The sequence below is a fragment of the Humulus lupulus genome, chromosome 5 (genome assembly GCF_963169125.1).
Source record: "Humulus lupulus chromosome 5, drHumLupu1.1, whole genome shotgun sequence".
Taxonomy (NCBI): domain Eukaryota; kingdom Viridiplantae; phylum Streptophyta; class Magnoliopsida; order Rosales; family Cannabaceae; genus Humulus; species Humulus lupulus.
Window position 1 is genome coordinate 79173678 of NC_084797.1, and position 9473 is coordinate 79183150.

Consider the following 9473-nt stretch of genomic DNA (forward strand, 5'->3'; position numbering starts at 1 on the left):
CCCCTCAAACCCTCTTGCTATCCTTCTTCGGGACAGAAGAGGCGGCGGCAGCCTGATAGTGCGCAAAGACGTCCTCGGAGTCCATACCTGCACCAAAGGAAACAACTTGAACAGTAAGATTAAATGGTCATAGGGGGAACAGAGATAAAAGTAAAAGGATTACAAGTAAAGTATTCGGGCTACAACTACTGGTCATAGCATTATTTACTGAACTACCTAGTTCCTGGAAGAAATCTGAGTTTAAAGAGAGAGCATTCCTAAATTTTCCGTCCCCATCAAATAGATGAGAAGGAATCGACAAATTATTTAAAAGCGAGATTATTGTACCGTTTACATCCGACGAATCGTCAGAAAGTTCGGTAGGCTCGACAGCCTTTTGTTTTCCCTTGCCCTTGGGGACTGAAGGTTTCTCCGCTTGGGGGGGGGGGGACGGCAGGTTCCCTGATCGTAACCCCAGTTGGCCGCCTCCGAGGAGGAGGTGCCTGAGGTTGCTGCTCGGGTTCCTGCTCAGGTTCCACGTCAGCTTGGACACCGCCCGCCGAGGGTTCATTCGTCGCAGATTGGGAGCCCCAAAGGCCGACCAGCCTAAGGTTAGCCTCGTTGACTAAGTTTTTTACACTCTTATCAGCATTCAGCATGCTGGCTAAGAGTGTTTCCCTTGACTCCATCCCTGGAGTAGGGACTGGACGTAACCAGGGGCCTGGAACACAATGGATGTCAAGATATTATGACAGAAAAGCACTAAGTAAAGAAGCTACTCGCGTAAGAATTTTTACCTCCTCGGGTGAAGGCCAGGTTGTCCGCAGCAAGGTCAGGAGTGAGGAAGTATTCATGGTGATACTTCCCCACATTAGAGATATGGGTGGTGTCGGACAAAAAAGTGCGTCCGGATTCCTGATGGCAGAAGTATAAAAACCCCATACCATCTTGGTTGGGGTTGGACTTAAGGTCAAAAAGAAAATTGACCTTGTGGGGGGAAGGTACTGGCCATTTTTTGAGCTTATAAAGGATATAGAGTGTGGCCAACATTCTATATCCGTTCGGGGTGATTTGAAAGGGGGCTACTCCGAAGTAATTAGCCATCCCCTGAAAAAATGAGTGGAAAGGCAGGGTGGCACCTGCCTCAATGTGGAACCTCGACCAGGCGCTGTAAGCCCCGCCTGGCAGGTTGGCTCGCTGGTCGATAGATGGTTTAACTAAGGTCACACCCGTCAGATTGTATCTGTTTAAATAGTTGGCAATCATCCGCAGTGTCACCGTACTTTGAGGGACGACGTGCCACGCAACGGCTGGCTGGTCAACATGGCGAGGGCAGGCACGCCCTTGGACATTGGTCTCTGGAGCGAATTCGCCTCGACCACTGGTCGAGGGGGCATCAACAGAAGGCTGGCCTGAGGAGTTAGGGTTTTCCCTTTTTCGAGCTTTTGTTTTTGTTCGGGCCATTCTTTGATTGGGGACTGGAGGACGGTTTGAGCTAGGGCGAGAAAAAGGGATTTCTGGTATCAAAGTAGATGGGTTCTCTTCGCCTTCAAGTAGTTGGGCCAAGAGGTCGTCTTCAATAGGTCTTTCTCCCCCCCAAGGGTCTTGCATATGAACTGCAAACAGACAATGGAGGAGATAAGACACAGTCTGCGAAGTAGTGTGGAAGATTGGGATAACGTTGCTCATGTCTAAATAACTAGCAGCATCCTACTCCTACGCTAATTTTGGCATTAATAGTTTGAAAAACGGATCAAAGAGGAAAAAAACTGTTTTCTGAAAGAGAACTGTTTCGATTCCTAAAGGGCGGGAAAATACCCAGTTTTTTCACCTAGCTAAAAGATTGAACTTTTACGTCGATCTTACGCCCTAAGCCTATGATCCTAACTATCAAACTAAGTCTTAACCTATACAAAGCATAAACACGCTCTCTTACCGAGCAATGGAAGGTTTATACAAAAAAATCCTCATAAAACCCTATTCAGGAACACAGAAATTACAGAACCTAGAAACGGCATGCATGGTATAATGAAAAATTTAAAAAGACAAAGTGATTACCTGGGCGAAGATGGAGATTCGGAAGAGAATGAAAAAGTTCGAGTCGGAAAGATCCTCGGCTAGGCGATTGACTGGTTTCGAAGCTCTGTATTCTGAAGGCAAGGTTCTTGAAGTTCTTGACAAAGATGGTAAGAAAAAAATTTATAAAGAAGAAAAAGAAGGTATTTATGGGGACCGAGGTATGGCCAAAAAGTAGCAATCATTATTTTTAATTCTCGAAATGTGGGGAAGTGTATAAGTCGTCAATTTGTTTCTTGAAAACTGAAAAGGCTTGATTAGACATAATTATGTCACGATTTTAAAAAATGCACGGGGATCCTGACAGACATCGTGGGGATATGAACGGTTGTTTCCTTAAAGTTTCTTTATTGCTGGTTGAACTAAACAAACTTGGGGGGCAAATGTTATCCAAAAAACAAGCATGGATGACATGGCAAACATTTAGTACACGTGGCTAACATCTGGCAGAATTCGTGCTCGACCATCGACCAGGAAGACATCTACTGTCACGACGTCCAATCTCTTCATACGACCAGACTGGTCGTACGCATGCTATACACGGAAAAGATCCTATGCAGTTATGATAGTATCCGAAATTATCTCCCATGATTTCCTGAGTATTCGATTATTTAGGAAATAATATCTGTCACAAATTAATGTAAATCCTCCTTGAGCCTATAAATAGAAAAGGAGGGCTCAAGGGAAAGGGATCTTCTTCTTCTTTTTCGCTTTCTGATCATTTGATATATTGTCTTGTTCTTCAGAGGTTGGTGAAACTCATTGAACCCTAGTTCTTTGATCACTCCTTTGAATTCTATATCAATAACAATTCAAGTGGACGTAGGTTATTACCAGATTCTGGGGCCGAACCACTATAAACTCTTGTGTTCTTTATTATTTCGTCATTACATTCTTTCCAACGTGTTTGTCCACATCAAGCAAATTTGACTCCGTGTCAGTTGGCCAAAATCAGGGTCAACACAATCCAATTGTCAAAGAGAAATTTGAGTTTTTATGCTTAATGAGGGGTTCTAAGTAAAAAAAATACAAGGAATTTAAATCATTTTAAAAAAATGACAATTCTTTTGACAATATCCAAAATACCCATTCCATAATTTTTCCCATCCACTTTCTCTTCTCTCTCCCTCAACCTATTCCTCTCAACTCTATCTCTAGAAAAAAAATCCATGCGTAACGTAAAATATAAGATAACTCCATGTAATAGAAAGTATTCCTCACTTAGGACACTAAAATACTGCATTTCGAACTGATCTGGACATGATTTTTTAGGTTTTTTTGCGATTTTTTTTCAGTTATGAAATTTATAGAAAATCGACGTGGTTCGATGGTGCTTGATGTCAGCTCGATAGGGCCTTCAAAATCAATATTTTCATGAAAAAACCGATGTTTCTCGATTGTAATTCGATGATGGTTTGATGGTGCTCAATACGATTCCTGCAAGTTACGTAATTTTTTACTCGGGTGTTTGTTTGGGGTATTTTTTTTTTTTATATTGAGTATTTTTCAAGATCTACACGTTTGAGATGTGTATATATACATTTGGGAAATGTAAATTTTGAAAAAAAAAATACAAAATGCAAAACATATCTCATGTTCAAGAAATGTTTTGGTATGTTTTTAAGTTCCAAACTTTGAAAATTATGTATGTGAACATCTAAAACGTGTTGATCTAAAAAAAAAATACCTAAAATAAAAAAAATACCCAAAATGGAATCCGAAGTGAAAAATTATGTCTTTTACAAGAATTACATTGAACCACCATCGAGCAACGTCGATTTTTTCATGAAAATCTTGATTTTGAAGACCCCATCGAGCACCCTCGAGCAAAAATCAAGCAAAGTCAATTTTCTACAGATTTTAGAGTTTCAGATCTGAAAAATAACTCAAAAATCATGCCCAACTCAATGGTGCTCGATGCCAACTCGATGGGGTCTTCAAAATCAAGATTTTCATGAAAAAATCGACGTTGCTTGATGGTGGTTCGATGCAATTCTTGGAAGAGACATAATTTTTCACTCGGGTGTCCGTTTGTGGTGATTTTTTTTTTGATTTTGGGTATTTTTTTGAGATCTACACGTTTTAGATGTTCACATACACATTTTCATAGTTTAGCACTTGAGAACATACCAAAACATATTTTGAACATGAGGTATGTTTTGCATTTTGCATTTTTTATCAAGATTTACATTTCCCAAATGTGTATATACACATCTCAAACGTGTAGATCTTGAAAAATACCAAAAATAAAAAAAATCACCCCAAACGGACACCCGAGTGAAAAATTACGTATCTTGCAAGAATCACATCGAATCACCATCGAGCAACATCGATTTTTTTCATGAAAATCTTGATTTTGAAGGTCCCATCGAGCTAGCATCGAGCACCATCGAACCATGTCGATTTTCTGCAGAATTCAAAGTTCAAATCTGAAAAAAATTACAAAAAAACCCAAAAATCATGCCCAGATCTGTTCGAAATGTAATATTTTAGTTTCCTAAGTCGGGAATACTTGCCATTAATTGAGTTATCTTATATTTTACCTTACCCATTGATTTTTTTTTTCTAGAGAGAGAGTTGAGAGGAATGGGTTGAGAGAGAGAGCGGGAAGAGAGAAGAAGAAGTAGATGTAAAAAATTATGAGAGAGATATTTTGGGTATTGTCAAAAGATTTGACATTTTTTTTTTAAATGATTAGAATGTCTAATATTTTTTTTATTTAGAATACCTCATTAATCATAAACTTCTCAAATACCCTCCAAAGGACCAAATGATAGAGAGGTATAATTTCTGTAAGTTAAGATGAAGCCATTATAAGTAAAGATATACAAGTAAATAGTTAGGATGACCATTCTTTTTAACTAGACAAGCAATATCGATGCCACTTTAAATCAAGAATTATACAGAGAACTAAAATGCTCAAGTTTATGTATCTCCCCATCGGTCCCGCTTAACTACATAAACAATGAAAAATTCACTAAATATTGTACAGGACCAAAAGATAAAAAGGAAGAAGAAAGAAAGAAAGTAGGACTTAAATATAGATGTTTCTTTACTGAAGAGCAACTTATTTCATGGCCAGTTAGCGAGGGCTGATGTCTGGGAAAACACCACTCACAAGGTTACTTACATCATAATCAGTTAAAACATACATATTCCTGTCATAATAGAGTGATGATGTTTGTCCAAATCCAGCTAATGCTTATGAAGAGGAGGCATTCAAGTCCGAATGGTTGGTCTCAGATTGCGAAAGCATTGAACATAAGTTCTCCAACTCTCGAACAACCTCCAACATTGTTGGTCTCCCCTTTGCTTCCTCTTCACAACACTTGAGAGCTAACAGTATGAATTTCTTCACACACTCAAAATTGTAAGAACCCATGTCCTTGTCTATCATGGATGTCATATTCGCGGATTGACATGCTGAGTTCACCTATATATAATTAACAATTACATCAAAGAAAAATAGTACATTATATTTTGATTTAATGACAAGAATGCAATTCAACAACATTATCATCTAATCTTATTTCGTCCCAGCCTATGGAAAGATGCACGAGCTGGATTTAGACTGGTTTATTTTTCTAAACAATCATGGTTTTACTTCAACATAATCATAAACGAAAAAGTAGATTCTCTCACTCAGAACAACTAAAAAAGTGCAATAGTGGTTGTGGAAAGTATCATAGCATAATTGACCCAACAATACCCTAGCTGCATTAGTTTATGTGAAAAGTGAAAATGATGCTGCTAATTTAACCCCAGAAAAAGGTCTCAATAGAGATATAAATCTTATGCCACAATTCCCACCTACATCTATAAGCCAACCATATAGTGCTTGTTATTATTATATCATTTGAATTGTTTGGCCTCCAATGCATACAAGGGACTTCAACTTCAACTTACATAAGAAAAAGAAAAAAGACATTTCAAGAAATTCAATTGTACCTCTCGAACAATGTTTCTTCCATAAGAAATGGGCAGCATCCCTGTTAAAAGTTCAAGAAATACAATTCTGATGCTGTACACATCACTCTTCTCGATTAATTTGTGAGTTAAGAAGTAATCAGGATCAAGGTAACCCTGTCAAGAAAGAAAAGTTTAGAAAGGTTTTAATGATCTGATTCACTTGTAGTAAAACAAATGGAAAGGAAACTAGCACCAAACAGATAATTTCCACTCTTATATAGTAATCTATAAATCATTTACAAATTTCACTCAATGTGTAGACTTTATATGCTAGTGAGTTGAACAAGGCAATCTCAATTGCATAAAACTAAATCATGGAATTTAAAGGTTCTTAAACTATAATGACTCGAGTATGGAAACAAATTTCTTTCGAAGGATAGTTGATTATTTAGCTACAACACTGTTAAGAGGTTCTGGCAGTACTACTTACGGGTGTGCCCTTCACAACTGTGGATACATGACCACTTGTCTCCCCTTTGCCATCGAGCACCAGTGCAAGCTTTGAGATTCCAAAGTCAGAAACTTTTGCTAGTAAATTTGGAATCCAACAATATGTTGTTTGAATATATGTCACGGTGGATTATTGGTTGATCTGATTCAGAATGAAGATAAAGAATTCCCTTTGCAGAGTCCAATGCAATTTGCATTCTCTTAGCAAAAGTAAGAGAACTTCGGAACCTAGCTATTGTGGCAAAATAAACAAAACCGATAGTATAATAAGATACATGTAGTTAGAGCAGACGAATTAATTAATCCTACCTATGTATGTATGTAAGTTGAGTACCAAAGTTTCGCAATAAATCAGATAATTAAACTAAGGATTTCTGTTAGACCACCAATTCGCCATTGAGGATTCCAATCAACTGTACTTAATTTCAATTAATTGTTAATATTTTTAAACTATTCCTAGATAATGAAAATGCTTATCATCTTCAGAAGAATATGTTATCTCCATTTTGTAACAGAAAATAAAATTTATATCAAGAATCTGAGAACCCTTGTACTAAGTATTGGAAATGATGGATAAAAGATGAACTTAGTTCAAGAGTGATACAAGATTTACTAGAGAGAAGACTGTAAAGAGAGCCATTGGCCATAAACTCATATACTAACATCTGCAAGAGAGAACAGTTAGAGTAATAACATGACTGTCATAATAAGCACACATGAAGAAATAGTACTCGTGAGATAACACATGAATAACATAGAGAAGTCATTTAATCATAAAAAAAAACAAAACACTAATTAGAGAAAGATCTTTATCAATATTAGTAGCACAATGAAGTTTGATAGACTTAGTGATGTTATTTAAAGCTAGCATGTTAATTACATTTTTATCTAGTGAACACGTATTGGTAGTATGAAAATCATAAAGTTATGGTATTATATCAATTGAAGTTTTACCTACTCCTCCTCTTCTTCACAAAAGCCAACCAATGAAACCAAATTTCGATGATGTACTCGGGAGAGCAATTCTATTTTTGTGAATAATTCTCTCTCACCCTGTAAGGATCCTTGTTGAGCTCGTTTGACTGCCACGTCTGTACCATCTGCCAAAATGCCTTTGTAAACTTTTCCATACCCTCCTTGCCCAACTTGAGAAGTTATATTTAAGTTGTCTGTGGCAATTTCAAGTTCAACATAATTGAATCCTTTTACACCATCAAAATGGCAAGAGCTTTTTGAGTTGCAGAAAGAAATAAGATTAATCATCTACAAATCGTTTACCCAAATTCCCTGCAAATAATTATGAGCCATTAAAATTGACTTACTATATTGTATTTTCACAACTTTATCTTCATTATTTCTAGAAACAACATATGCAATTGCCCCAAGTACAGTCATTCCACAAGATATAGCTCCTAAAACAATTCCGACCACAAGTCCTTTTCTAATACCTGATTTTGACTGTGTGACAATGATAACTGAAACAACAAGAGCTAAGATCATGACAACATACATCACAAAAAAGTGACTCAATTCACTCAATTATTGTATCCAATTATTCTTCTGTGCAACAATGATTCAATACCATTGTCACTTAAGCCTCTTAGCTATTTAGGACGTAATCAATTATTGCATGCACATGTTCTGTGTAAGATCAGAAGAGAACGATTTGAAGATCATATTACTACCTTATGTTTCGTTATAATTTATTTGGGATTAGGAATAGTCCTTGACTTGGAAATACTAGATTATGATTCCTTTATATCGTGAGATTTTTCCACAATACCTATTTTTTTTTACACAATCCATCCTAGCAAAATATGTAAAATCTGCCCACAAACCAGCCCAATGAAGTAGAAGATAAAAGAGCAAAATATAGTTTAACTTGATTGAAAACAGGGTAAGAAAGAATGTGAAAGAAAATAAATATGCTCATCTTTGATGAATTAATTATATATTGAAATTAACTGTCAAAGACAATATTTTCTAGACATACCATCTTTATAAGGTCCAAGGAGAGTAAAACCTAGGAGATCATACGGGCCAAAGATATCACTTGAAGGAACTGCAAATGTAGCAAACTGGTTCATAACATGTTGAAGCTTACTTATATTCAACTCATTAGAAGTATTGCTATACTGAGGGAAAACTTTTAGAAGCATCTGTAGCCTAGGACCTTCTTGCCATATGAATGGACCTATATCAAGTTGATAAGGATCCACCAAAAGCTTATCAGCTATGTATTTCTTAAATAGACCAATATATGGTCGAAAATTCGATATGCTAGGACTTCTCAATCGTATCCCAACTCCCATTGGTGCAGCACAAAAGCAAGGAGTAGGAGATCCTAGAACATACTCATAAAACTTTTTTGGACACGATTGAGGTCTGCAGCCATCAATCAAGGGAACTACTAGAGTTTCTTGGAGGCTCCTCAAGTTCTTTTTCTTCTTGCCCACAGAATCGAACTATGTCTAGTTCATCTGCTCTTGTACAAAGGGGATTACCTTGAATCCTACAAAAACGAATATTCATATTCTAGTTAGTTGTTGCAGTTGACAAGTATAAAAATAATAATTACTTGATATCATTAAAATACAAGAGCTAATAAAACTTATCAATGCCTGAAGGAAACCATCTCAATCACAAAAACCATGTGTTAATAAAATGTTTTAAACCAATCATATAAGCACTTGGGCTTGTGATGGAACTTAAACATTATAATAAATATATGAATATAGTCACTTCTTTTTCTCTCTGTTCATAAAAAAGTGAAACTACAGTCTACTACATAAAAATAGAACTACTAGGAACTCACTATATCTATTTTGGTAGTGATCACTTGTGAAACTTGATATATAATAGGATTGAGGTAATTGTAAACCATAAGCAACATATTTTATCTTTATCTATTATGAATAGCAGAAGCAATAATTTAAGATTTATGGTTAGTATTGTTAATAAAACTAGCTCTGAGTACTTATTTTCTTTCTATTGATTCA

The 9473-nt window shown here is 36.5% G+C and overlaps 1 pseudogene; it reads right to left on the reverse strand.

The window, feature by feature from the left end:
- Nucleotides 1–4592: 4592 nt before the first annotated feature.
- Nucleotides 4593–9006, reverse strand: LOC133779250 (probable LRR receptor-like serine/threonine-protein kinase At5g37450; annotated as a pseudogene).
- Between the last annotated feature and the right edge of the window lie 467 nt (nt 9007–9473).